The following is a 27,221-nucleotide window of genomic DNA, read 5'->3' as shown; positions in this document are numbered from 1 at the left end:
TGGCAACCCACTCCAGTGTTCTTGCCTGGAGAAACCCAGGGACAGGGGAGCCTGGTGGACTTCCGTCTATGCGGTCACATAGAGTCGGACATGACTGAAGCGACTTAGCAGCTGCAGCAGCAGCAGTACTTATATACTTAGGTGGTACTCTTTCCACTTGTTATTGTTACCAGCGAAGAAACTCATGACTTGTGAAGATTTCTAAGCATATTTTTCAGAAAAATCATTTAGAATTATAGTTGTTATAGGCAGGAGAGCAAGAGGAACCCAGTATAGGCTTATGTCTGCCAAAAAAATCTTTAAACTTTATGATGGGAATTTATATAATATTGCTTTCTTACAGAACGCATAGAATGTTGCTCAATCACAGACAGAATAAAATATTAAAGGTGAGGAAGGCCTAGTGTGATCACACAGCTTCATTTCAAGATTTTACAGAAAACTGACAGCCAGACAACGTTGTTCCTGGCTTGACATTTTCATTGCACTTTTTTTATAACTGCTTATTGGACTTTTATCTTGAAGGATACATTCATAGATTTGTCTTCCACTTGAATGAGGATTCTTGAAGGCACATTTGATTATCATTCATTATAATTCTTGACCATATTACCTAATTTATATTAGCCCTTTAATAGATACATTTAGAATGAGTTAACAAGGAAATGAATGATTTTACAGATTAAATTTTAGAGATGAAATGATGGCTTGCTATCATGCAGCAGGATGGCAAGAATGTCAGGCCCCCTCAGTTTAAGCTTTCTCTTCTCTACTCTAGCTGTTCTAATACTTGCAGTCAACTCCTTGTTCCAGAACTGTCGACTCTGACTGCGTTTACTCTTTGCTAGAAGCAGAATAGCATAGGAACTAATATGATTAATTTCAACTTCCTAGAATTGTTCCTTGTTCTACCTCAATCATGGGCAAGTTATTTCATATTTCTAATCTATGTGTTTCATGTTTTAGTTTATAAAAAGAGGAACATAATGTATGCCACCTAGGATGGTACTGAGGTTCAGATAAATGTAAAATGGTTGGTACATTTCCTAGGACATCCTAAGAACTCCAGCTGACGACCCTCTTGTTCTTCAGTCACTTTGGCCTACCTGAAGTTCCCACTGCTTCAGTGCAGCTGCTGCATACCATGGAAAGAGTTCTCCCCAGGAGCCCTTTGCTCCCCAGTTATTTGCAGAGATCTCTTGCCAATTGTAAAATTCTTAAAATTTTTCTCTAGTTACATTGAAAATAGCCTTCATCATGTTATCATGTCATTGTTTCATTTCTCTTTGTTGTATTTAGGTAGGTAGCTTTAGTTGCTTAGTTGTGTCCGACTCTTGCAACCCCATGGACTGTAGCCCACCAGGCTTCTCTGTCCATGGGCTTTCCCAGAATGGGTTACCATGTCCTTCTTCAGGGCATCCTCCCGACCCAGGGATTGAACTAGGGTCTCCTGCATTTCAGGCAGACTCTTTACAGACTGAACAACCAGGGAAGCCATGTAGGCACTAATATTTTGATATGGATTTTATAGTACCCCTCTTATTCACGGGGCTTCCCTGATAGTAAAGTATCTGCCTGCAATGCAGGAGAAAGTGAAAGTCACTCAGTCATTTCTGACTCTTTGTGACCCCATGGACTATTCAGTCCTTGGAATTCTCCAGGCCAGAATACTGGAGTGGGTAGCCTTTCCCTTCTCCAGGGGATCTTCCCAACCCAGGGATCGAATCCAGGCCTCCTTCATTGCAGGTGGATTCTTTACCAGCTGAGCCACCAGGGAAGCTCAAGGATACTGGAGTGGGTAGCCTATCCCTTCTCCAGCGGATCTTTCCCACCCAGGGATCAAACCAGGGTCTCCTGCATTATAGGCGGATTCTTTACCTACTGAGCTAACACAGAAGCCTCAGCAGAGTTCTATCCTGGGTCAGGAAGATCCCCTGGAGAAGGGAATGACACCTTACTCTAGCATTCTTGCCTGGACAATTCCAGGGACAGAGAATCCTGGTGGTCTAGAGTCCATGGAGTCACAAAGAGTGAGACACAACTGAGAAACTAACATTTTCACTTTCTTGCTCACAAAAATGAGGTGCATGAGAGCAGGTGCTTTGTCCTCCTTATTCACTGCTCTGTCCATAGCACTTTGAGGAGAACCTTGCCCATGGCATCTTGAAACACCTATTTTCTGCCTGAATGAAAGGAATCATATAAGAGCGTACCGCTATCAAAAAGTGAACTACTTAGAAACACTCGTACATATGTATGTTAGTATAAACATTAGGATTTTGGAAGGAACAACATAAGATTGTCAATCATATATGAAAAATGAAATACTGGTATTGAGTCCCTCCTTCCCTATTTAACTCCCACACCTGTCTGTTTTGTGCAAATAACATATGCCTCAAATGCATTTTCTATTTCATCAAAAAACAAATAATTCATCTTCCAAATTAAGTATATCAACCGTCAGAGTAATAAAACACTGACAGTAAGAGACTTCCAAAAAAATTAATACCAGCTAACTATACTATTTGTGAGAACCCAAAATATAGTTTGTTTCTTTTTTGTAAGCTTTTTATTTTGTATCAGAGCATAACCAAATAGCAGATGATGTTGTGATACTTTCAGGTGAAGAGGGAAGGGACTCAGCCTTACATATACATGTATCCATTCTCCCCCAAACTCCCCTCCCATCCAGGCTGCCACATAACATTATTGAACTGAGTTCCCTGTACTCTAGTAGGTCCTTGTTGGTTATTCATTTTAAATGTAGCAGTGTATACATGTCCATCGCAGGCTCACTATCCCTTCTCTCCAACCATCCCCCCAGCAACCATAAGGTCATTTTCAAAGTCTGTGCATCTGTTTCTGTTACAAAATGTAGTTTTTGAGAACAGAAAATTTATGAACTTTTTTTTTAACCTAGGTGTTATATCGCATATAACTCTTCCATATGTCTCTAATTAGAGATATATTGTTTATTTGTATTTAGGTAATCACATTGTTCTAGACAGATAGGAAATGATTGATACTTAAAAAATGTTTCATGAAATGTTAGTATCTTTAGTCACACACATATTCAACAGTGCCAACAAAGCAGTGATTAATGTTCAAGTAATGTATGCTCCAGAGAACAATTAAATCAATTGCTACAACTTGGAGTTTCCTGTTATGTAGGAACATTGAACTATAATTTTCTGGATAAGTCAGTTTAAACTATAGCAAAATGAAATGTACAAGTAATTTGAGAAAATGTTCTACTAACATTTATCTTGATAAATTATTTCAGTTCTGTGTTTGATTTTTGCAGACATATCCACCATGTGACTCGGTTATCATTGAAGTAACTGAAAAAGCGCACAGAGGTGGTAATTGCCTCTATATTTTCTGGTTGGATGTTAAGATGATTTTTAAAAGTGACCAGCATGCACTGTTAACACAGTTTCTTCTGTAAGTTACTTCAGCTGCTTTTAAAACACTAGCAGTTGCAATATTTGCATATTTTCTCTATGAAAACAGATTTAATCTCATCTCCCTAAAAAACTGATACCAAACCAAAACCAAAAACAAAAAGTCCTAATTGAATAGAGTAATAAGTCTGTGGAATTAGGTATTCTAAATCAGAACTGGTTTGTAGAAAGTTATACAAACTTTTCTGTTTTCTGAACATAATTGACTAAGTGGTTGTGGAAACTATAAAATGTATTTTTATTTGACATTTCTTTGTCCTGAAGGACACAATATTTTATAAACCTGCCCATAACCTCATATACCTACAAGACTCATTTTCTACATTTTTGAGTTCTTATTCTAAGACCTTAATTGAATTATTCAGAATAACATTCATATTATTACTAAGGGACGAAACAAAAAGTAGAAGGTTAATTTTGAATGCATTGAGCACCTCCCAAACTCCCAAGTTTGAGGGTGGTATGAGCACAGAGATGTAATGCAGTTCAAGGAGAGACTTACAGGACTGTGATAGCATTTGATGATTTGTATGCTTGAGATTTTTTTAAACCTATTTCTATTTTCCATAAAGCACAGTCCTCTGAAAAATGTAACACTTTCTGAGTTTTCTTGGATTGCTTAGCTTTCATTTCAAGTTTTTACTTGATGTTATATCTTATCTGGGCCATCTTTAAGCCTAATTCCTTTTTTAGAAAATGGAACATAAAGAATTGATTCCAGTATTTCCTTAGAAAGTACAGGAAATATAGTTCTTACTGGGATGATAACTTCAATCCATTCTTGCTATTCTGAAATGATAAAATTAACACCCTTTATAAAAGGCACATAGGATAAAGAATCAGTTAATTTAAATATCTTAGATTTTAACTAATTTAAATATTTACCAAGTCTCTGATATATCCAGAAGAGATCCACTGACTAATTAATTAATTTAGCCATTTACCAAGTATCTGAAGTATTCAGAGTGGATTTCAAGGCCCTATATTATAGTGATGAACTGTTCTGCTGGCCAGTTATAAAGAGAATACATGTTGCATTGGTTTTCATGATGAAGAACTGTATCTCTTACCTGCCCCTTGATCTAAGAGAAAGTGAGAAGAAAAGGATGTGCATTAACCCCCTGCCACTCCACCCTTTTTTAGCACAATCAGGTCACCTTGACTTGAAGAGAACTAAGATGAGAGCTGAACAGGCGGGCCTTTAGGTCATGGGCCCTCAGGAGTTGTTGGAGAGATTGGCATCATCTCTAGGCAGGATTCAAAAGCCTCAGGATGGGATTATTAATCTAGTGATAGAATTACCAAGTAGTGTTACTCATGTTAGTAGCTGAGTCACGTTTGACTCTTTGTGACCCCATGGACTGTAGCCTGCCAGGCTTCTCTGTCCATGTGATTTCCCAGGCAACGATAGTGGAGTGAGTTATAATTTCCTTCTCCAGAGGATCTTCTTGACCCAGGGATCGAACCTGGGTCTCCTGCATTGTAGGCGGATTCTTTACCATCTGAGCCATCAGGGAAGCCCATTAGACAGTAGAAATATTTAAGAAAATAAACACTTGCCATTACTGATATTACTGCAGCAGAAATTAGTTTCTCCTTCCTGAGTAATGATCAAAATGAGTTTGTGCCAGATGCAGTATATAAAATGAAAGAATGGCTATGTTTTTAAAAGCATATATGCATATAGATGTATGTGTGTACATATGCATGTGTATGCATTATATGTGTGTGTATATATATACACGTATGTATGTATACACATGTGTGCGTGCCTGTGTGTTCGTGTGTGCATGCTCTGTCACTCAGTCATGTCCAGTTCTTTGCAACCTCATGGACTACAGCCCACCAGGCTCCCTAGTCCATGGGATTTCACAGGCAAGAATACTGGAGTGGGTTTCCATTTCCTCCTCCAGGGGTAGGGATAGAATCTACATCTCCTGCATTGGCAAGTTGGTTCTCTGAATCACCACGGAAGCCCTATATTATTAGGAAAACATGATTAAACTCAAATGTCCTAATTTTAAAATAATTAAAAAGGAAGGAAGGAAATAATCAGGATAAAGAAGGCCACTGTGTATATTTAATAAACTACCTTTTACCTACTTTTGGAGAGATAGTCGTCAAAATAAGGGAAACACAGAGAAGAAAAGAGAGACTGTTTTTCAAAGGCTTCATTTTTCCAAAGGAAGCAGGGATCAAATTTTGGTGATTTCTACTGAAACACAAAACAAAAACCTATTCTAACTTTGACCATTCAGATATATTAATATATGAATGTCTCCAGTATCCTGTAAGCTCCTTGAAGGCAGGAATTATATCTTCTTCATTTGTTTGTTTGTTTGTTCATTATTTATTTGTTTCCTAAATGCCCATTATATGTGTTACATTTATTTGATTGAATTTACACCCTCATGGGAAGAGGCAATAACCTCCACTTACTGGTTGGCATTCGGGGGCAGAGTTCATGTTGCTTCAGCGTAGTAAGTGGGTCAAAGTTAAGAACAGTTTTTATTTCACCTATGTTTTTAAGTCAAAAGCAAAAGTTACAGAGAATAATAATAATCTCTCTTACTTGATTTTATTTTCCTAATAACTTTTTGGTATTTGAAGCTATTATGACTCAATAAAATATGAATGTAAAAATTCTGATTATATTAAAATGTATAACTTTAAGGAACAGTAATGATTTTTTATCTTAAAATTATGAAACAAGCTGTAGTAATTATATTCAAAATACAACAATATAAAATATTACATATTTTTAATTTTTACCATTATTTTTTTGTAGCCACTTACAATGACTACATTCATTTGATGTTCATTCAACAAATGTTTATCTATGTATATGCCTATCTGTCATCTATCTGCCTACCCATCTGCCTATCATTCACATACTTCTAGGCAGGGTGGCATTATAAATAGATACATAATTCCTGTTCTTTAATGAGAAGGAGCTTCATAGTATTGGGTTGGCCAAAAAGTTAGTTTGTGTTTTTCTGAAAAACCAGAGTGAACATTTTAGCCAGCCCAATAGCTCGGTGAATAACATAAAATTGAATAGAATGTAGGCTGCTGCTACTGCTGCTGCTGCTGCTAAGTCGCTTCAGTCGTGTCTGACTCTGTGTGACCGCATAGATGGCAGCCCAACAGGCTCCCCTGTCCCTGGGATTCTCCAGGCAAGAACACTGGAGTGGGTTGCCATTTCCTTCTCCAATGCAGGAAAATGAAAAGTGAAAGTGAAGTCGCTCAGTCGTGTCCAACTCTTAGCGACCCTATGGACTGCAGCCTACCAGGCTCCTCTGTCCATGGGGTTTTCCAGGCAAGAGTACTGGAGTGGGGTGCCATCGCCTTCTCCAAGAATGTAGGCTAAATAGTATCAAATGTGTCTTGTAGCAGTATGTATGTGACTGCATCCCTCACTAGTATAATATTCATGAGTGTCATGAGTTCTTAGGAAGGAGAGATCACTGCAGCCTGTCAAGAATTTAAGACCTAATTTATGTGCAAAATTTTAAACTTGTGTCTGAATTTTCCTCATTATGTAGAAAATTCTAATTTCCCTGCACTAAACAAATAAACAATATAAAATATGATCAGGAAATCAACGGGAGTGTGAAAAAATAGCTGCTTTGTTGGGATTCTGGATAATAAAATATTTATTCTAGTCTTTACTTCATAATGTTGCTTATGTAGTAGTGTTTATAAATGAACTGTGTACTTTGGCTTCATATTAGCAAAGAAAAATAAACTCTGCTGTGTCCTTGTTTAAAAATCAAGTAACTAATTCATGTATATCTTCATTCAGGAAATGTTTGTTCATTTATACATTTAATCATATACTGTTTATTCATAACCTCCTGTCTTAGCCTCCTGGCTGCTCTAACAAATTATTGTAGACTGGGTGACTGAACAATGAACGTTTATTTCTCACAGTTCTGGAGGCTGAAAGTCCAGCATATGGCAACCCTCTTCAGGGTTGCAGACAACTGACTTCTTGATGTATCCTTACATGGCAGAAAGACAACTAGCCAGTTTTCTGGCCTCTTCTTAGAAGGACACTAATCCCATTCATAAATATTACACTTTCATGACCTAATAACTTCCAAAAGATTTTGCCTGTCAATACCATTATATGGAGATTATGGTTTCAACATCTGAATTTCAGGAGCATGAACATTCAGTCTATAACACCTCCTATCCATTGGAGTGATCCAGATACTGATGGTGAGATTGACTGGCACTTGTCTTCAGAGTGCTAGCAGTCTAGAGTAAGTTCCCCATCTCTAAATTAGTAAATGTGTGTGTGTGTGTGTTTACATGTATATGGCGCATAAGTGTATGAAACTCTGTAACTATTTATTGAGCACCTATTGGCTTCATACAGGATACAGGGACTTTTCTGTTTGGTGATGTATGAAATTCATCCTCACATTCTAGATAAGAAACACCCAAAGCAGAAATTTTTTTAGAGCTGCAGCAAAATAACCATGTAAGATCTGAAAGATCTTTTGGTCAATATCAATAATGGTTCCCTAAAGAGTTGTTTTACAGATGACATAGGTAGTGTCTTGCAACTAAAAAGCCATATGCTATGAAAAATTGGGGGAATTTTGTAATAATTTTTCCTTAGTCATATTTTATACTTTTTAGAGTGATCATGATTTTCAGTGAGAATTCACCTCTTTGTGAGGTCTCCTGGATACTAATTAACTTGTGCCTTGTTATGATCCTGTACACGGAAAGGTTAAATCAATACATTGCATCTGAGAAAAAAAAAAAAAAAAAAAAAAAACCTCTTTAAAAACACTGTGTTCCAATTCACAGGAACACTGTGAATTCCTGAAAATGACTGGTAACTAAGTGGTTTGAAAGAAGTTAATATAGTTCCCTACAGGCCTAGTTCATGAAGACAGTACCTAGCCTTATATTGGAAAATGAATGTGGTTTCAAATTTAGTCTATTTACGTGGGGAGATTGTGGTGATGGAAATGCTTATTTCCTTTAATTCAGTTTACCACTTAATCTATAAATGCAAACCATGTTAAAGGATGCTTGAAAAAAAATAAACTTGAAAACCAGCCTTAACCTCCCAAACCAGCTGAAGTCGCTCAAAAGACAATAAGGGCAAAATTTCATTATATAGCCTTCAAGTGGGTTTTAAAAACCCCATAGCCTTTCCAAGTAAAGTGATGAATGTTGTTCTGATTCTAATTGACAAGTGTTATATATAAAAGAGTTCTTACCTTCATTCTTATCAAAACTGTGGGGATTTCCAATGATAGGACAATATTGTGTGGGTGGAAACTTCTCAGAAGAATAGAGAACTTATCAGTATTTACTTAGGTTCTATTACATTCAGAGCCATAAAAACAACTACACTCATAAATTTATAGCCAGTCAAGGATATTGCCTCTTCCCCAAAGAGGCTGGATATTAAAGGAGTAGACTGAATGAGCTCAAATCATGAAGTGGTTTCAATATTGGAGGAGTTTTCCCTCTTCATATTTCAACTTGTAGACAATATGTTATGAAGACTCACTAGCTAGCTAACTTTGGGGGTTTGGAAGCAAAAAGCAATCAACTATTTTTTTCTTAAAAATTTACTTTTTTCTTCTACAATTAGTACTTAATACTAATATTTTAATGAACTCTAACTGTAGACTAATGGTCACCAAACTTGCTTGAATACGTGTCTTTTATAAATTCACCTTTGCAGATAAAGAAGCCAGAGGTTTATAGAGGTTAGGAATCTTGCTCAAAATCACATAGCAGAGAAAAGGCTTAAGCCCAGATCTTTTCTGATTCTGGAGCAGATTCTGTATTAGCTTCTTAATTCTATTGTAACAAGTTAACACAATCTGAGTGGCTTGAAATAGCACAGGTTTATTATTTTACAGCTCTGGAGGTCAGAAGTCCCATAAGGGGCTAAACCAGATTTGAGGTGTCAGTAAGGCTGCATTCCTCTGGAGGCTCTAGGGGAGAACACATTCTCATGCCTTTTTCTGCTTCTACGGCCCTCCTCCATTCCTTGGCTCATGGCCTCTTCTTCCATCTTCAAAACCAACAACCCCATAACTCTAACCTTTATTCCTGTCATTACATCTTCTTTTTGGACTCTCTTGTCTCCCTGTCCCATGTTTTAATAACTCTTGGAATATTACTCTGGCATTAAAAAGATGAAATAATGCCATTTGAAGCAAAATGGATGCACATAGAGAATGTCATGGTGAATGAAGTCAGACAGAACAGAAATACCATATGATACCCCTTATATGTGGAATCTAAAAAGAAATGATACAAATACACTTATTTATGAAATAGAAGCAGACTCAGAGAACAAACTTATGGTTGCTGGGGGGAAGAATAGGGAGAAGGGATATTTAGGGAGTTTGGGATCGACATGTACACTCTGCTATATTTAGAATGGGTAACCAGCAAGGTCCTACCTATATAGGACAGGGAATTCTGCTCAGTGGTAGGTGGCAGCCTGGATGGGAGGGGAGTTTGGAGGAGAATGGATACATGTATGGCTGAGTCACTTTGTTGTCCACCTGAAACAACATTGTTAACTGGCTATATTCCAATATAAAATAAAGACTTTTTAAAAAAGAACTCTTATAACTACATTAGGCCCACCCAGATTATCTAGGATAATCTCCTTATTTAAAGATTCCTCATCATTTCTGCTTCACAAGGGCTTCCCTGGTGGTTCAGATGGTAAAGAATCTCCCTGCAGTGCAGGAAACTTGGGTTCAGTCCCTTGGTTGAAAGATCTCCTGGAGGAGGGCATGGCAAACATTCCAGTATTCTTACCTGGGAAATCCCATGGACAGAGGAGCCTGGCAGGCTAAAGTCCATGGGGTCACACAGAATTGGGCATGACTGAGAAACTAACGCACATCACATCTGCAGTCACTGTGCCATGTAAGGTAATATAATCATAGCTTTCAGGGATTAGAGTGTCTTCAAAAGGTCATTATCTTGCCTACCATGGAAGCTAAAGTAAATCTAGATAAATGTACTGCAGTATTTTAAAATTAATACTTTGATATTATAACTTCAGTTCAGTTCAGTTCAGTTGCTCAGTCGGGTCCGACTCCCTGCGACCCTATGAATCACAGCACACCAGGCCTCCCTGTCCGTCACCAACTCCCGGAGTTCACTCAGACTCATGTCCATGGAGTCGGTGATGCCATCCAGCCATCTCATCTTCTGTCGTCCCCTTCTCCTCCTGCCCCCAACCCCTCCCAGCATCAGAGTCTTTTCCAATGAGTCAACTCTTCACATGAGGTGGCCCAAGTACTGGAGTTTCAGCTTTAGTATCATTCCTTCCAAAGAAATCCCAGGGCTGATCTCCTTCAGAATGGACTGGTTGAATCTCCTTGCAGTCCAGGGGGCTCTCAAGAGTCTTCTCCAACACCACAGTTCAAAAGCATAAATTCTTCTGTGCTCAGTTTTCTTCACAGTCCAACTCTCGTATCCATGCATGACCACAGGAAAAACCATAGCCTTGACTAGATGGACCTTTGTTGGCAAAGTAATGTCTCTGCTTTTGAATATGCTATTCAGGTTGGTCATAACTTTCCTTCCAAGGAGAAAGTGTCTTTTAATTTCATGGCTGCAGTCACCATCTGCAGTGATTTTGGAGCCCAAAAATCAGTCTGACACTGTTTCCACTGTTTCCCTATCTATTTCCCATGAAGTGATGGGACTGGATGCCATGATCTTCGTTTTCTGAATGTTGAGCTTTAAGCCAACTTTTTCACTCTCCTCTTTCACTTTCATCAAGAGGCTTTTTAGTTCCTCTTCACTTTCTGCCATAAGGATGGTGTCATCTGCATATCTGAGGTTATTGATATTTCTCCCGGCAATCTTGATTCCAGCTTATGCTTCTTCCAGTCCAGCGTTTCTCATGATGTACTCTGCATATAAGTTAAATAAGCAGGGTGACAATATACAGTTTGACGTACTCCTTTTCCTATTTGGAACCAGTCTGTTGTTCCATGTAGTCCCAAATAATAATCAGCAAGATTAATGATCACTAAAATGATGATAGTATATAATATGTATATATTATGTACTATGTACTATGAATATAGTATATAATATGTATATAATGAAGTGGTTTATTTCAGAAAAATTCCTATTCCATCATTGACTACCTTACAACCTGAGACAAATCTCTTAGTACCATTTCTTTGGAATTGTATGGTGGTAAATTAGCTGACTCATTGGAAAAGACCCTGATGCTGAGAGGGATTGGGGGCAGGAGGAGAAGGGGACGACAGAGGATGAGATGGCTGGATGGCATCAGTGACTCGATGTATGTGAGTCTGAGTGAACTCCGGGAGTTGGTGATGGACAGGGAGGCCTGGCGTGCTGCGATTCATGGGGTTGCAAAGAGTCGGACACGACTGAGCAACTGAACTGAACTGAACTGAACTGAAATTATACCAAAGTTTATCCTTATAACAACTGGTGTGTGTGTGTGTGTTAGTCTCTCAGTCGTGTCTGACTCTTTGTGATCCCATGGGCTGTAGCCTGCCAGGCTCCTTTGTCCATGGATTTCTCCAGGCAAGAATATTGGAGTGGGTTGCCATTTCCTTCTCCAGGGGATCTTCCCTACCCTGGGATGGAACCAGGTCTCCTGCATTGCAGGCAGACTCTTTACCATCTGAGCCACCAGAGAAGCCCTTATAACAACTGAAAGCCTATTTAAACAGTTAGCTGGTAGATGGTCTACAAATAATTTGCTGCTGCTCGATATTCTCTCTCTCTCTTTTTTTTAGTATTGAAGCCTGCTTTGTTTTTTTACTATAATATTAAATTTGGGCATTTTGAATTAATTCATTAACCTGATGATAGCTTTATCTCATCCCATTTTAGGTACTTAGCTTTTTAAGATGAAGTTTTCTTATTGTTTATTATTGTAAGTGTATAGCTAGTAGTTTCAGAGGAAATGTGTCAGTCTTTTAAAAATATTTTATTAAGATAAATCACAATCTCATGTTTTAGGAGAGTTATAAGGCAAGTACTGTTTTTGCCTTATCATTCCCTCACTCTAATCATGTTCTCAGAGGTTAATTCCTACCTGTGGATTTTAAGTTGTTTTCCTCTGGACTGCTACTCCGCAATTCTTGATCACATGACCATCAACTTTGAACTGATATTCTTGACTTCTGATGTGAAACTTGAGGATCTGTCTCACTTCGCTTATCCCACCTTTCTTTGTCCTTCCTCTCAATATTTGACATTTATATTTTTAGTTTTGTTTTTCTATCAATTAATTTATAACTCAAAATAATGTAGGTAAACGTTTATTTCTTTTTTTTTTCCAACAAATCTATACTGTTTACTTTCTACCCAGCTCTCCACTTCTCCTTCCCCCTCAGGCTAATGTTTTTAGTCAGCTTGACTTTTATATTGTCAAGGTGTTTATATTTATATTCTTTCTATGACTGTCTTTTTTTAAAAAACATGTTGACTAAATGATGGAAATGTATAAATGTGTAAACAGTGTTGAAAGTGAAAGTTGATCAGTCCTGTCTTTCTGGGTTTCTCTGATAGCTCAGTTGGTACACCCCGATTCGATTCCTGGATGGGGAAGATCTGCTGGAGAAGGGATAGGGTACCCACTCCAGTATTCTTGGGCTTCCCTGACTCTTTGCAACCCTGGGATTCTTCAGGCAGAATACTGGAGTGGCTAGCCTTTCCCTTCTCCAGGGGATCTTCCCAACCCAGGGATTGAACCCAGGCCTCCTGCATTGCAGGTGGATTCTTTACCAGCTGAGCCACAAGGGAAGCCCGAAATACTGGAGTGGTAGCCTATCCCTTCTCTAATGATCTTCCCCACCCAGGAATCAAATTGGGGTCTTCTGCTTTGCAGGTGGATTCTTTACCAACTGAGCTATCAGGGAAGCCCTTTAAACAGTGTTGGCACTCCATAAACATTGTGTAACACCAAGTCACAACTGGTGTGCTGTGTTCTTAGATAGAGGCCAGTGCCAGGAAGCCCAGGACACACTTGGAAAAAAGTTCACCGTGTCCACATAGACTCTCTTTTCTGTCTATTTTTTAAGTCCATTGCTTGACATCATTCCAAATTTACATTTGCTTTATATCTGGGCCTTAACTTTTCCCTACAGGTTTATTTTTAATCCTGAATTGTATTTTGTTTTGCTTAATTTGCTGTTGCTGCTGCTGCTAAGTCGCTTCAGTCGTGTCTGACTCTGTGCGACCCCATAGACGGCAGCTCACCAGGCTCCCCAGTCCCTGGGATTCTCCAGGCAAGAACACTGGAGTGGGTTGCCATTTCCTTCTCCAATTTTGTTACCTTATCCTTATTTCATTTTTCCCCTTAAAGTCTCAGAGGTTTTTTTTCCCCCCTGAAAATTTCCCATGTGAAGCTCTACATGTTTTTCTATCAGTCTCAGAATGCAATAGCCCAAAATTTCAAAAGGATATGGATGTGGGCCTTTTCTCACTCATGGCATTTGAATCCCCATAGGCCTGTTGAATTTTGAAACTTATTGTCTTGTTTTAATCTGGGGATATTTTCTAGTTTTTTCTTTAATGATTTCTTTTTTCCCATTTCTTTGTTTTTATTTTCTCATTCTCATCTCTATTAGTTGGATGTCCTAGATTAGTTTTCATCTCCTGTCTTTTATTCCTTTTCCACTTTTAATCTTTGCATAAAAAATATTTTGTTGCTTACTTTTTAGTCTTCAGGTGCATTTTATGTTTTGGTTATTGTATGTTTAATCTTTAAGGTCTCTTTCTAGTTCTGTAATTATTTATATTTTTAAATTTATATTAATTTTTAAACTATAAAAATACTATTTATGCATAAAATCAAATAAGATATTGTCTTCAAGACTGTCTTAGCTAATCTTATTCTTTTCAATACTGTATACTTAGAATGAACTTAAAAATACTTAGAATGACCTTATTGATATTCACAAAAATATCATGCTTGCATTTTCATTGTAAATGTTATAACTTTGTTGATTAATTTGCAAAGAGGTGAAAGCCCTGATTTTTGAGTAATCTTATTCATGAACATGACGTATACCTTTATCTGCTGGTATTATCTTCAAACTTTTGGGGTTTTCTGCATGGGATTGTTTCACATAATATATATCTTAACAGGTATATTATGATTTTACATGTGTGTTAGTCACTTCGTCATATCCAAACTACATTTTGGACTGTAGCCCACCAGGCTTCTCCTTCCATGGGATTTTCCAGGCAAAAATTCTAGAGTAGGTTGCCATTCCCTTCTCCAGGGGATCTTCCTGATCCAGGGATTGAATCCAGGTCTCCTACATTGGAGGCAGAGTCTTTACCAAAATATTAAGGGGAGAAAAAAAAAAAACAAACCTTCATTTTCTTTACGTGGAGGTAAAGGAAAAGCTGTACTAATCAGCTATTATTACAGTACAAAATCAGAAAATGCTCAGTGACTTATTCTTGTTTTATATATTTTTACACTCCCGGGGGTGTAAAGTGGCTGATCTAGGCGAGGCTCCCTTGGGTTAAGTCTACACTTCGGGCTTCTGGTTAGGTTTCAGGCCTGAGGTCCAGGCTGAAGGAGCAGTAGAAGAGTGGCATGTTTTCTTTTTGTGGAAGGTCATAGGTGCAAGAGAGAGCAAGCCAAGCCATGCCATCAGTTAAAGTTTCTGTTACACTATGTCCACTAACATTCTATTAGTCAAAGCAATTGCATGGCCAAGTCCAACATGAGTGGGGTGAGGAAGTATATCTCCCCCACAGTGGGAGGCACTGTAAAATTAAACAGCACAGGGTGTAAGATCCTAGTGTAAGAAACCGAATAATTGGGACAATAATCCAATTTATATCAGGAGGCAAGTATATGAATAGAAATACAAGTATTCTTGATGCATATGCCTTTTTGTTTGTTTTGCTGTTATCAGAAACTTCACAAGAATTTTTAAAGAGTTTCACTTACAAGATTAAAAGTGTTACTTATTTTCTTTGTTGTTTAGTAACTAAATCGTGTCTGACTCTTTTGTAAACCCTGTGGACTGTAGGCCGCCAGTGTTCTCTGACCGTGTAATTTTCCAGGCAAGAATACTGGAATGGGTTGCCATTTCCTTATCCAGGGTATCTTTCCAACCCAGAGACTGAACCCGTGTCTCCTGCCTTGGCAGGTGGATTCTTTACTGCTGAGCCACCAGGGAAGCCCTTAGTTAGTCACTTTACCTTAGTAGTGGTGAAAATTAAATGGGAAAGGTCTTCAGACTGCCTCATGAATATAAGATCTGTGTTTCAAATTGTCCAGCCAATATTCTTCAGAGACCTTATCCTCAGTATGCGCTATTATTTCATCAGTTCTTCACTTATACTAATTATGTTGCTCTTTAATTTCCCATCACCAGATCTCTCTGTGATCTTCAAGTTTTTCTTCTTTAGCATCCCTGGTGAACAGATCCTGTTGGTTCCAACTCAGTGCACCTTTCAAATCCCCTCACTCCATTTTTACTCCATTCGAAGTTTTCATCTTTAATCAAGAGTTTTTCCTCACAGATGTTTGGTGCCCAAAGCACCTTACAGAAAAGAATCTGGGAGTGTCCCACATTTGGAGGCCTCAACTGCTAGGACCCTGGCTCTGCATTGACCGAAATCTGAAGGTTTCTAGGATAGCATCTGCATACATACAGCTCTTTAGAATTTGATCTCTTACCTGGGGAACCTCCAGCTTCCACCTCCTCTCTATCTGCCACTCAAACTATGTGGAATACTGACTTCTAAACCTTCTGGATGATTCTCTCATGTCCTTGACCATCATCTACTGTCTCCTCTACTTAGTAAACCCCAATTCACCTTCCAGAACCAGTTTATATGTCACTTCTGCCCTCAGGCTTTGCCTGACTCACAGTCACGGGTCTTCTGGGGTTTTCATAGCATTCTACCCAAATATCCATTAAAGAATTTCTTTCTTGGATTCTTTACTTTAGATTATAAAAGTATTAAGAAAAAAGACTCTATAAAAATAAAGTGACATATATAATGTAAAGAAAAAAATAAAGTCTATAACAATCACCATTCTCTGCTTAAGAAAATACAGTTAACATTTTGGTACTGTGTTTGTTTTTAAAGATTGGTTTACTTAACTATATGGCATAGGCATTTTTTCAATTATATTCTATTTTAAAAATTAATTTAGCTCTTTCTCTCTTACCCTGAATTGTTCATTCCTCCAAAGAGCATCTATTCTCAGTTTCCACCGTATTTCCCATGAACAAAGCAATGTCTGGCAAGTAGGAAGTATTTAGTTCATAGTTTTCTGAATGTCAAATGAAATGGGAATATATTTCTAAGTACAAATAATTCAATGAAATAAAAAAAGTATAACTGTAGTCAGTGATAAATTACAAAGGCAGTAATGTTTTACTAATGTCACAGCATCATGTTATATGTTAAATATGATTTTTGGAATGCTGGCAACTCGACAAGCCAGTAGGTATGCTGTGATTCTGTGCTAATTGTATTTTCCTGTTTTGACCTTTGGAAATTGTTTGCTGTAAGGAATCAAGTCACACAAGGCTTTAAATATTGATCAAATAATACTGCAGCTTTAGTACTGGTAGACGAGACAAGGGGTTAAATCATTCTAGTCCTCTTTTTTTTTTTTTTCCCTTTTAAAGACATGTAGCGTCTTTGTCTGATCTCCTTATGGTCCTTGTCACAACTGTATGGCTTTTAATCACTCATACATTCAGTGAGTTACTGCGCTGCTGGAACCTTAATAATGTTCTAGTTTGTTTGGATGATCTTCCTGATAAAGTCCTGACAGTCTCTCAGTATAATGGGAAGACAATCAAAATAAAAAATGCTCTAAGAGTTCAGGTAGTAGAGCATGCTATTATTTTTCACATGGTGCAAGGATATTAAAATACTGACTTTCATGCTTTGATTGAGTTTGTGATGAAATCCAAGAAAAATTGAAAATTTGAATTATTCTACTGCCAGTATGGACTGTATATCATGAACAGAAAGCAAGCATAGGTAACCAATTCTTGTATCATAATCTCGAGAGTGTCAGATTGTCCCTCTTTTATATGAGTTTCTATTGTATGTCTAAGTAATTAATTCATTACATAGCTCTTATATATTTGCAATTACCACATGGAGTTTTACCAACATATAAAATGTCATCTTTAATGCACATTGTACGAATAGTTAATAAAGATGACACATTGATACAGTGATTCAGATTTTTCAAGGTGCTTTCCATTAAATTATCTGATTCACTAGCCATCTTAAGTAAGCAGTGGAATTGTAATTCTCCACCTGTCCCATCCTTTCTGCCTCCTTCCCTCTTATTGTTTCCCTATTTCTGTTTCTTTTAAAGGAGGCAATTTGGTGTATGGAAAGAGCACAGAATATGAATTCAGCTATTTCATTCCATCTTCGCCCCTGTTGAATTCAGTTTTAAGCAGATCACTTTCATTCCTCTGAAGCATGATTTCCTAATTGGCAAAATAAGGATAATGCTGAAGTATATTCCTCAAAGTTGTGAGGATCCAGTCAGATGAAATCTAAAGAAAGTTTTTAAAACACTTAAAAAACAAATGTAATATCTGTGTTAGCTTCCTTTAAGGGAAACTTGAAATGATGGAAGAAGAATAGATTCTGGCCTCACTGTTTCTATATTAGGTACCTGATCAAGTTTTCTGACCTTTCTGAACTTCATTTTCCTTGTGTGCAAAAGGGGCCTAGTAAATCCCTACCTTGTGAAATTGTTGAATAGAAAAAAATAAGGTAGCATTTATGCCAATCCTAACATAGTTCCTGAAACACAGTAGTTCACCCTCTGTTAAAACTATTTTCTCTTCTTTCCTCTCTCCCTCCTGCAGTCCCTCTTTTCTTCCTACCTTATTCTTCCTTGAACTATGGACAAGATGAGCACGTGATTGCAAAATCTTGGGGTTTAGCAAACTGACTTTTCTTTTAAAGCATTAAGACTCTTTTTAAAACAAAATTGTAAGCTCTACTTGAGGCAGGAGTCAGGGATCCTCTCTTCTGAGTAAAGACCCTTTATTGTCACACTTCGGAATCTCCACTGAGTCCTGGAGATTTTGTGCAGTAAAATTTGAAAACTGCTTATGTGGCTCCACCCTCTCATTTTACAGATGAGAAAACTGCATTTGAGAGAAGTTGAGTGACTGGCCTGAACTTGCAGATTGGTAAGTGATGAGCTAAGGATTGCACTCAGTGGTTTTTTTGCCCTTACTGTATTGTTCCCCTTACCTTGTGATGGTCCAGAAGGCAATATTCATAATTAAAATTCTTCTCTTGGAGGATATCACTGTCTACTTGTGGAGATGGAATTTAGAAATAAAAGATGAGGAAATATAAAGGCACATGATATAACTGTGAAATGGTTAGAATAGATAATACTTTGTTATCCTTTGAGGGTGGACATGGCCAACTCCCTGAGGTGGGGTGAGGGGGGCTTGTTTGAAAGTCATTGTCATTTTGTTTCCAGTGCATACAGAAATGCCTGACTTCCAACTGGGATTACTACTTGTCTTCTTGAATGGAATGAATGAGTGGCTTAATGAAGTATACAACTGAATCAAATCTAGAAAAAGAGAACAGATTTAGATGATCTAGACCAGGGTGTTTAAACAGTGGGTTGCACTTCATTACTGGGTGATGAAATAAGTTTAATGGATCATGATTTACCTATACAAAGTTACAGAGTGTCATTATGTCCTGAAAATTGTGTAGATTCATGTGATACTGATATAAAGTACATGTGTATAATTTTGTGGATACTTGGTCACAACTTAAAATGTATGTCTCACTGTAGATCATAGTTAAAGATGTTTGAAAGATACTGTCTTACACAAAAGAGATGGTAAAGTTTGAGGAAGATACGTGAATGCTTTATAGAATTTTAATGGTTTTGCTAAACAGAAGTGTTAAGAATAGTTAATCATGATAAAGCTTATTTAGGGGAAGAAACATACACCTGGTTCTTTCAGTTCAGTTCAGTTCAGTTGCTCAGTTGTGTCTGATTCTTTGCGACCCCATGGACTGCAGCACACCAGGCTTCCCTGTCCATCACCAATCACCGGAGCTTTGCTCAAATTCATATCCATCGAGTCAGTGATGTCATCCAACTATCTGATCCTCTGTCGTCCCCTTCTCCTTCTGCCTTCAATCTTCCCCAGGATCAGGGCTTTTTCCATGGAGTCAGTTCCTTGCATCGGGTGGCCAAAGTATTAGAGTTTCAGCTTCAGCATCAGTCCTTCCAGTGAATATTCAGGGTTGAGGGCTGATCTCCTTTAGGGTTGATTGGTTTGAGCTCCTTGTAGTCCAAGGGACTCTCAAGAGTTTTCTCCAACATGATCAGTTCAAAAGCATCAATTCCTGGATCTTTAGCTATTGAAAAATCATTAAGAATCTTCTGTCCTCCACTGTCTCAACATTAAGAAGATTTTACCAAACTATACATTAGAAAGATTAATCTATCAGATAAGAATAAATTGAATTGCAATTGGGAAGACCAGATTGAGGACTGTGTAAAAAAGTCAGCACAGGCTAAGGAAATTGTGGCACAACCGTAAAGGAAAAGTTTCTTGGCATGACTAGGGTGGAAAGAGGTTAAAAACGAGTGAGTGGGTGATGATTAAATGGAACCCAAATAGTGAACAATTTCTTAGAACCTCTGTCTGAGGAAAAAAAAATGTTAAGGACAAAAAGGTAGGATAATAGAGTTACAAAGTTTTTGTTAAGGTAGGGAGGAGATGAAAATCTTTGTGGTCAACTAGGGTGAGTCAACAGAGAAGGCTTCTAGATATAGATTAGAAATGAATCCAAAGAAGAACCAAAATTCTAGTGAAAGAGATTACCTGTGAAGGAAGATAATTCTTTTTTTCTGAAATCTAATGATTAAGACCAGAAGGGATGGGAGCAGTTACTGTTTGTGGATAAGAGAAACTTGAAGAAAGACAGTCAATAAACATTGCTTTTTATGAGTTGAAGATTAGCCAGGGAAAACAGTTTAAATCACGATGTGGCATTAGCCTATTAATTTTGTGTTACTAAAAAGAGACATCTTTTAAGTGTGTAAAGATATTTAATTTTCTTTGTAAGAAGCATGTCCCGATTCACCTTCAACTTGTCTTAAACTCTTCTGTTACTTGAGAAATTATAATTATATATACCATGCTGTGTGTCAGGAAGGTAGAAAGAAGACTGAGTTATCGTATGAAAATCTTGGATTTCATGTCCTGAAAACCTAGTTAAAAGAACTTGATAATGTTGAAACAAGTTCAGGTACTAGAAATGTAAGGCGTCAAAGTGTGTTCACCTAAGATGAACCTTTCTTTTTCATGTGGGTTTATCTGCCATTCAGAGTCAATTCAGAGGTCAAGAATTATACATTATGATTTAAATAGCATCCATTTAAAAATTAAATCCATAAAATTAAACAAATAAAATCCATAAAAATTAAACCATTTATTTTTAAAAGAAAACTAAACAACATCCCTTTGTTGTTTATGAAAGAAAAGCTATGATGTATTTATAGATGTCCCATGAAGATGTGTGTATGTGAGTTTACACAATTAAGAGAAAGAGAGACATGAGCATAAGCATGTTTGTGTGTGCATTTGTGTGTGTGTGTGTGTATATAATGAAACTGTCTCTAGGCATGGTCAGGTACAAAGGTCCATCATTTAAGTCTCAGAACTAAATAAACATATGAGATTATGATTATTTTATTGAGCTTTCATATTTTATGACCCACTAATGGCTCATGGATCAGTTATATTGATGAGCACTGGAAGCCTACAGCTTCAATGAGGTTTTTTATTTATTCATTTATTGTTTTTATTGTAAAGTGCCAAGAAGGTAATACCCAGTTCCCAGTCTTATTTTTCATTTACAATAAACTGTAGACTAGAAACTAAAATATGTGTTAAGCATATATAGCTGGTGCTTTGTGTGCGACTTTCTAATTTACTTTTAGTTTCTAATGCAAATTTTTCAGCTTCTGAGTTTGAGTATATATCTTACTATCAACATCAATATTGGGCTTATGGATTTTTTACACTTGTTAGGCTGAACTCATTGGCAAAATTAACCTGGTTATGTGTTTTAGGATTTGTGAGAAGATAACATATTGAAGCATAATTTTTTAAATTTGTCTTTGCTGTTTTATATATACTGTAATTTATTCATGTCATAATTTATCAAGAATTCAGATAGTAGGAATTCCTTTCTGTGTGACCCTCTATGGAAACTTGTAGGCAGCTTGCTCCCCCCAAAAGAGGGCATGATTGGGGCTATACACCCCTGATTATTCTTCCCAAATTTGCCTACCAGTTAAGTCCCTTCACCTCTTCTCCTGGCCTGCGATAAAGAGACAAATTCAGTTTCACAGAAACATAATGGGCGAGGAGTAAGTGACCCCCACCAAAGTGTTAATACATAACACAAGTGGCATGCCACAAGTAACACGACTGAGCAACTAACACTTTAACCTTTTTCACCAAAGTATTAATATTTCTAATATTCATGAGCCGATTTAGTTTGAAAACTAAACATAAAAGTTTTATTTAATGTAATGCTTGATGATTTGACCTATCTATTTCAAAATGAAATTAAAGACTTTGTATTTAGCTATAAAGTTAATTGCTGCTGCTGCTGCTGCTAAGTCACGTTAGTTGTGTCTGACTCTGTGCGCCCCTCCTCAAATCTACTGGCTTTATCAACACCTTGTCAGTTTTGCTGATAACACCTTTTTAGGGTTTGTAAGGTAAAACAGAACTGTTTGCCAGGTTAAACTTCAAGAATCTCATAGATTTTGTCTTTTTAGATTGTCCTGAAATTGAAAAGGAAGCCACCTGACTTGATATGTGCATATGTTCCTTGAGGTCAAAGCCAGCCTTTACATTTTGAAAAGATTTTTAGGTTAATGTTTTGAACCAGGGACTTTCAGTGCTAAAACGTTTGTTAAAATCACACTGTGGAGAAGAGAAGTACTATTACTATTGTAAATTTCTTTATGTATGCACATGTGAATGTTCAGTTGCTCAGTCATGGGCAATTCTTTGCAATTCCATGGACTGTAGCCTGTCAGGCTCCTCTGCCATGAGATTTCCCAGGCAAGAATACCAGGGTGGATTCCTCCTCCAGAGGACCTTCCCAACCCAGTAATCGAACCCACATCTCTTGCATCTCCTGCATTGAGATGCGTTGCCAGGTGGGTTTTTTTTTTATCACTGTGCCACCAGGGGATGTCCTATTGCATTATATATATTTAGAATCAAATCCTTCAAGTCAAGTCTCTTTGTATGTGTAAAAATTGAAAAACAGTTAATCCACTTGACTGAATTTGGAAACATAATGTACATGGGGCAGAAAGGCAATGGATATTCAAGAAAGAAAAATAATTTTCTGAGTATATAAATGTTCAAAATATGATCAATATCCAAGTTAAATGAAACCAAACTGAGGGTTCATGATTCCATTAGACCTTGCATTTTGATTTGTATAACCATTTGCACTGCTATAAAAATTATTAAAAGATGTTCTGATGGTTCATGAGTTTACATAAATATATATTGAAATTCAAATGATTCTGAGGACAAAGGATGAAAATCTTTTAAGGGATTCATGGATATTAGAGGTCCACTGAGACTTCCCCAGGCATTCTAAGGTTTTAAAACTTGTTGTGGTATGGATTCCAAAATCCAGGTCTTACACAGTGGAGTTTCTAACATATATGTTTCTTTCAATGAAGACACTGAAACTCATAGCTAAGCAAGAGCTGGATGCTGAGTCTGGGAATGCAGGAGCTATGAATTCACTCTAAAAATTAAAGAATGTGGCTTATTAGACTCTAGGATTTCCAAATGTGGTGTGGTGATGTGAGAATCCATTTTGGTACCAGATAAATTTAGGTTAGGATCTTAGTATTGTGAATAGTCTATGTCTTTCCTCAAGTTACTGTACCTTTTTGAGTCTGTTTTCTTATTTGTAAAACAATGGACAATAACCCATCACTGTATAAAATCTGGTTAGGATTAAATAAGAAAAAGGCCTTGCAAAATGCACAGCACAGAATTATCCCTCAGTGTCTGTTAAGCACAATATTCTCTTCTCAAATGCAACTCTCTAAATTGTCTCTTTCCAAGCTACAACCCCTATTAGCAGATAAGTCCACCTCTTAGATTATATCTCCCAGCTTTTCTCATGAATGAAGGTAAATGATTGTTTTTACCTAAAAGAAATAGAAATGATTGAACAGTCAGCAGATTCATGCACCTAAAAAGCAGGCTACGTTGGATGAAGTCAAGCCGTTTTTTTTCTTGCATATTTCACTGATGATGCAGTTTTCAAATGCAAACTGTATAGAATCAGGTGCTCTGTCTTTAGAAGAGGATAATGTTTTAGTAGTCTCTTCTGTGGAGACTTTCCAGCAGTTTCTGATACTTTCTGTCTCTTTTATCCAGATAACACAATTCTACTGTAACCTAAAGATTATATTTCAAGAGGTGTCAGAAATTCAGCAGATTTTCCTCCTCTAAGAAAGCAAGGAGGGGGAAAACAGCATTGTATGGTGGTTTAAGCATTTAAGATTTTTTTTAATCTACATTCTTTACAGTTTTGTAATTCATGTAGACTGTCTGGATGTTCTTCTAAACATCCAGAAAGAAGAACCTTTGAAAGAACATGTACAAATTTTTCATTGTCTATAGTTTCAGACTAATAGTAATAACTCACCCTGTTTTAAAGATGTCAGCCACCGTACTAAGCAGTACACATGTGTTAACATATTACTGCTTAGTTATATTTGGTTGTTGTTCCTTTCGTATACAGGGGGAGATAGAGGCAAAAAGAATTTGGGTATATTTCCCTGAGTCACGCAAGTGGTGGAACCAGAATTTGAACTTCAGGAGATTGTTTAGAGCTGTACATTTATTGACCCCACAGTAAATAATAGAGATAAGATTGGTCTAAAAAATATTACCAGCCTATGTCATCAACGAGGCTCCATCACTTGTTTTTAATGACTTTAGGTATGTGTATGTTTTGTGTAAAGAAATATTTGTACGTGTATGAGTACTTTTTTGTTGAATGAATATTTTGATTCAGAAACTGGATAACAAAAAAAAATATGACAAATAGTCTATATTTGCTTAATTATCATGGATGCAGATGTAAAAGAACATATTATAATAAACTGAAAAACATTAAAATACTCTTTTCAATTCCTAATATTCTTTTTAGGTTTTTTTTTGTGTGTGTGCTTAGATAAGAGTTTTAGTTTTGCAAAAATACTGTGGAATTTGAAAACAGTGTAATTTCTAGTGAATGCATGCTTAACTGCCTTGTTGTTCAGTCACTCAGTCCTGTCTGACTCTTTGCAACCCTGTGGACTGCAGCATAGCAGGCTTCTCTATCCATCACCGACTCCCGGAGCTTGCTCAAACTCATGTCCATTAATTCGCTGATGCCATCCAACCATCTCATCCTCTGTCTCCCCCTTCTCCTCCCTGTCCTTAATCTTTCCCAGCATCAGGGTCTTTTCTCATGAGTTGTCTCTTATTAGGTGCCCACAGTGTTGGAGCTTCAGCTTCAGCATCAATCCTTCCAATGAATATTCAGAGTTGATTTCCTTGAGGATTGACTGGTTTGATCTCCTTGCTGTCCATTGATCTAAGTAATAAATAAGGCATTTTTTACTTTATTAATCTAAATAATAAAAAGTGATTTTCCACAATTAATGACAACACAATGCTTTCCTAGGTTAATTGATAAGTATCATATATGTATAGTGAAATTAAATTTAAGTTTGGGGAAAATAATCTCTACTTCTTTGAGCACAGCGCCACATTTTGATTACTCAGCTGTGCAACCATGATGGAGCCTCCTAGAATGAATGTTGAAAATTTCAAACAGCAAAACAGGCCAAATCCTGCAGCGTGAAAGCAAGTATAGGTCTTCTGTCTGATTTTCACTTTTATATTAAAAAATCATTTTCAGCAATCAAATCAAGAGTGGATTATAAAGGTAGATTTAAAATAAAACAAAATTCAGGTCACTCATTATCAGAGAAATGCAAATCAAGACCACTATGAGGTACCATTTCACACCAGTCAGAATGGCTGCGATCCAAAAGTCTACAAATAATAAATGTTGGAGAGGGTGTGGAGAAAAGGGAACCCTCTTACACTGTTGGTGGGAATGCAAACTAGTACAGCCACTATGGAGAACAGTGTGGAGATTCCTTAAAAAACTGGAAATAGAACTGCCTTATGATTCAGCAATCCCACTGCTGGGCATACACACTGAGGAAACCAGAAGGGAAAGAGACACGTGTACCCCAATGTTCATCGCAGCACTGTTTATAATAGCCAGGACATGGAAGCAACCTAGATGTCCATCAGCAGATGAATGGATAAGAAAGCTGTGGTACATATACACAATGGAGTATTACTCAGCCATTAAAAAGAATTCATTTGAATCAGTTCTAATGAGGTGGATGAAACTGGAGCCTATTATACAGAGTGAAGTAAGCCAGAAGGAAAAGCACCAATACAGTATACTAATGCATATATATGGAATTTAGAAAGATGATAACAATAACCCTGTGTAAAGACAGCAAAAGAGACACTGATGTATGGAACAGTCTTATGGACTCTGTGGGAGAGGGAGAGGGTGGGAAGATTTGGGAGAATGGCATTGAAACATGTAAAATATCATGTATGAAACGAGATGCCAGTCCAGGTTCGATGCACGATACTGGATGCTTGGGGTTAGTGCACTGGGACGACCCAGAGGGATGGTATGGGGAGGGAGGAGGGAGGAGGGTTCAGGATGGGGAGCACATGTATACCTGTGATGGATTCATTTTGATATTTGGCAAAACTAATACAATTATGTAAAGTTTAAAAATAAAATAAAATTAAAAAAATAAAATAAAATAAAACAAAATTCAGGTGAATGTAAAAACTGTCCATCATTATTAATTTTTTTGTATTGAAGTATGATATTTGAATAATATTTTACCTTATTTTTCCTGAACTCTGCCGGAAAATATAGCTGAGGTAATTCGTCGAGTTATACACATCACTGCAAAGTAAGTTAAGGACTCTTGTTCTCAAAACCTTGTAATGAACTTGATTGAGTTACTTCATTTCTCTGGATCTCCTTTCTCATGGGGAATGGAATTAGGCTGTTGATTTTCCATGTTCTGCCAAGTTCTACAAATCAGGAGTGCTTTAGTCTCCTAAAGTGCTTTAGTCTCCTAAAGTCTCCTAAAAACTGTATTTTACCTATGGTTACATGCTTGAAATTACCTTGGAAAATATTTCCAGAAGGTAAAGATTTGAAAAGCTCCTGGATTAGATTACATCTGGAATTCCTCCCACCTGTAACATTTTTTATGATTCATTTGTTTCAATTCCTCTGCTAGAATCAAACACACAGATCACCACTGCCTTGCATTCCAGGCTTTGCAGAGGGAATGCCCATCTGCCCCCTTCCCACAGTCACAATTCCACTTTCTTCAAGGTCCAACTCCATGGATGTCTCTGTGATAGCCAGGAAAAGCTCTCCTTCCTTGGAATTTCAATAACAGTATGTTAGCATTGTTATTGAGGTATATACCTGTTCCTCATTATATCATGATTTTTATATATTTGAAGAGTTGCCATCTCTTATTCCGATAGGGACTAGCTGGAGTACGGGAGTGGGTAGAAGCTAATGACGCAA

The 27,221-nt window shown here is 37.2% G+C and overlaps 1 protein-coding gene across 1 annotated transcript in view; it reads left to right on the top strand.

Annotated features, from left to right (window-relative positions):
• Positions 1-27,221, top strand: part of HNF4G (hepatocyte nuclear factor 4 gamma) — a 135,113-nt gene that overhangs the window by 32,427 nt on the left and 75,465 nt on the right. Inside the window, exon 2 of the mRNA XM_070382831.1 lies at positions 18,620-18,673. The gene's annotated coding sequence lies outside the window, so the exon portion shown is untranslated. The remainder of the gene's footprint in view (positions 1-18,619; positions 18,674-27,221) is intronic.

The sequence above is a fragment of the Bos mutus genome, chromosome 14 (genome assembly GCF_027580195.1).
Source record: "Bos mutus isolate GX-2022 chromosome 14, NWIPB_WYAK_1.1, whole genome shotgun sequence".
Classification (NCBI taxonomy): Eukaryota; Metazoa; Chordata; class Mammalia; order Artiodactyla; family Bovidae; genus Bos; species Bos mutus.
Note: the sequence above shows the minus strand (reverse complement) of the source record. Positions and strands in the feature narration are given on the sequence as shown.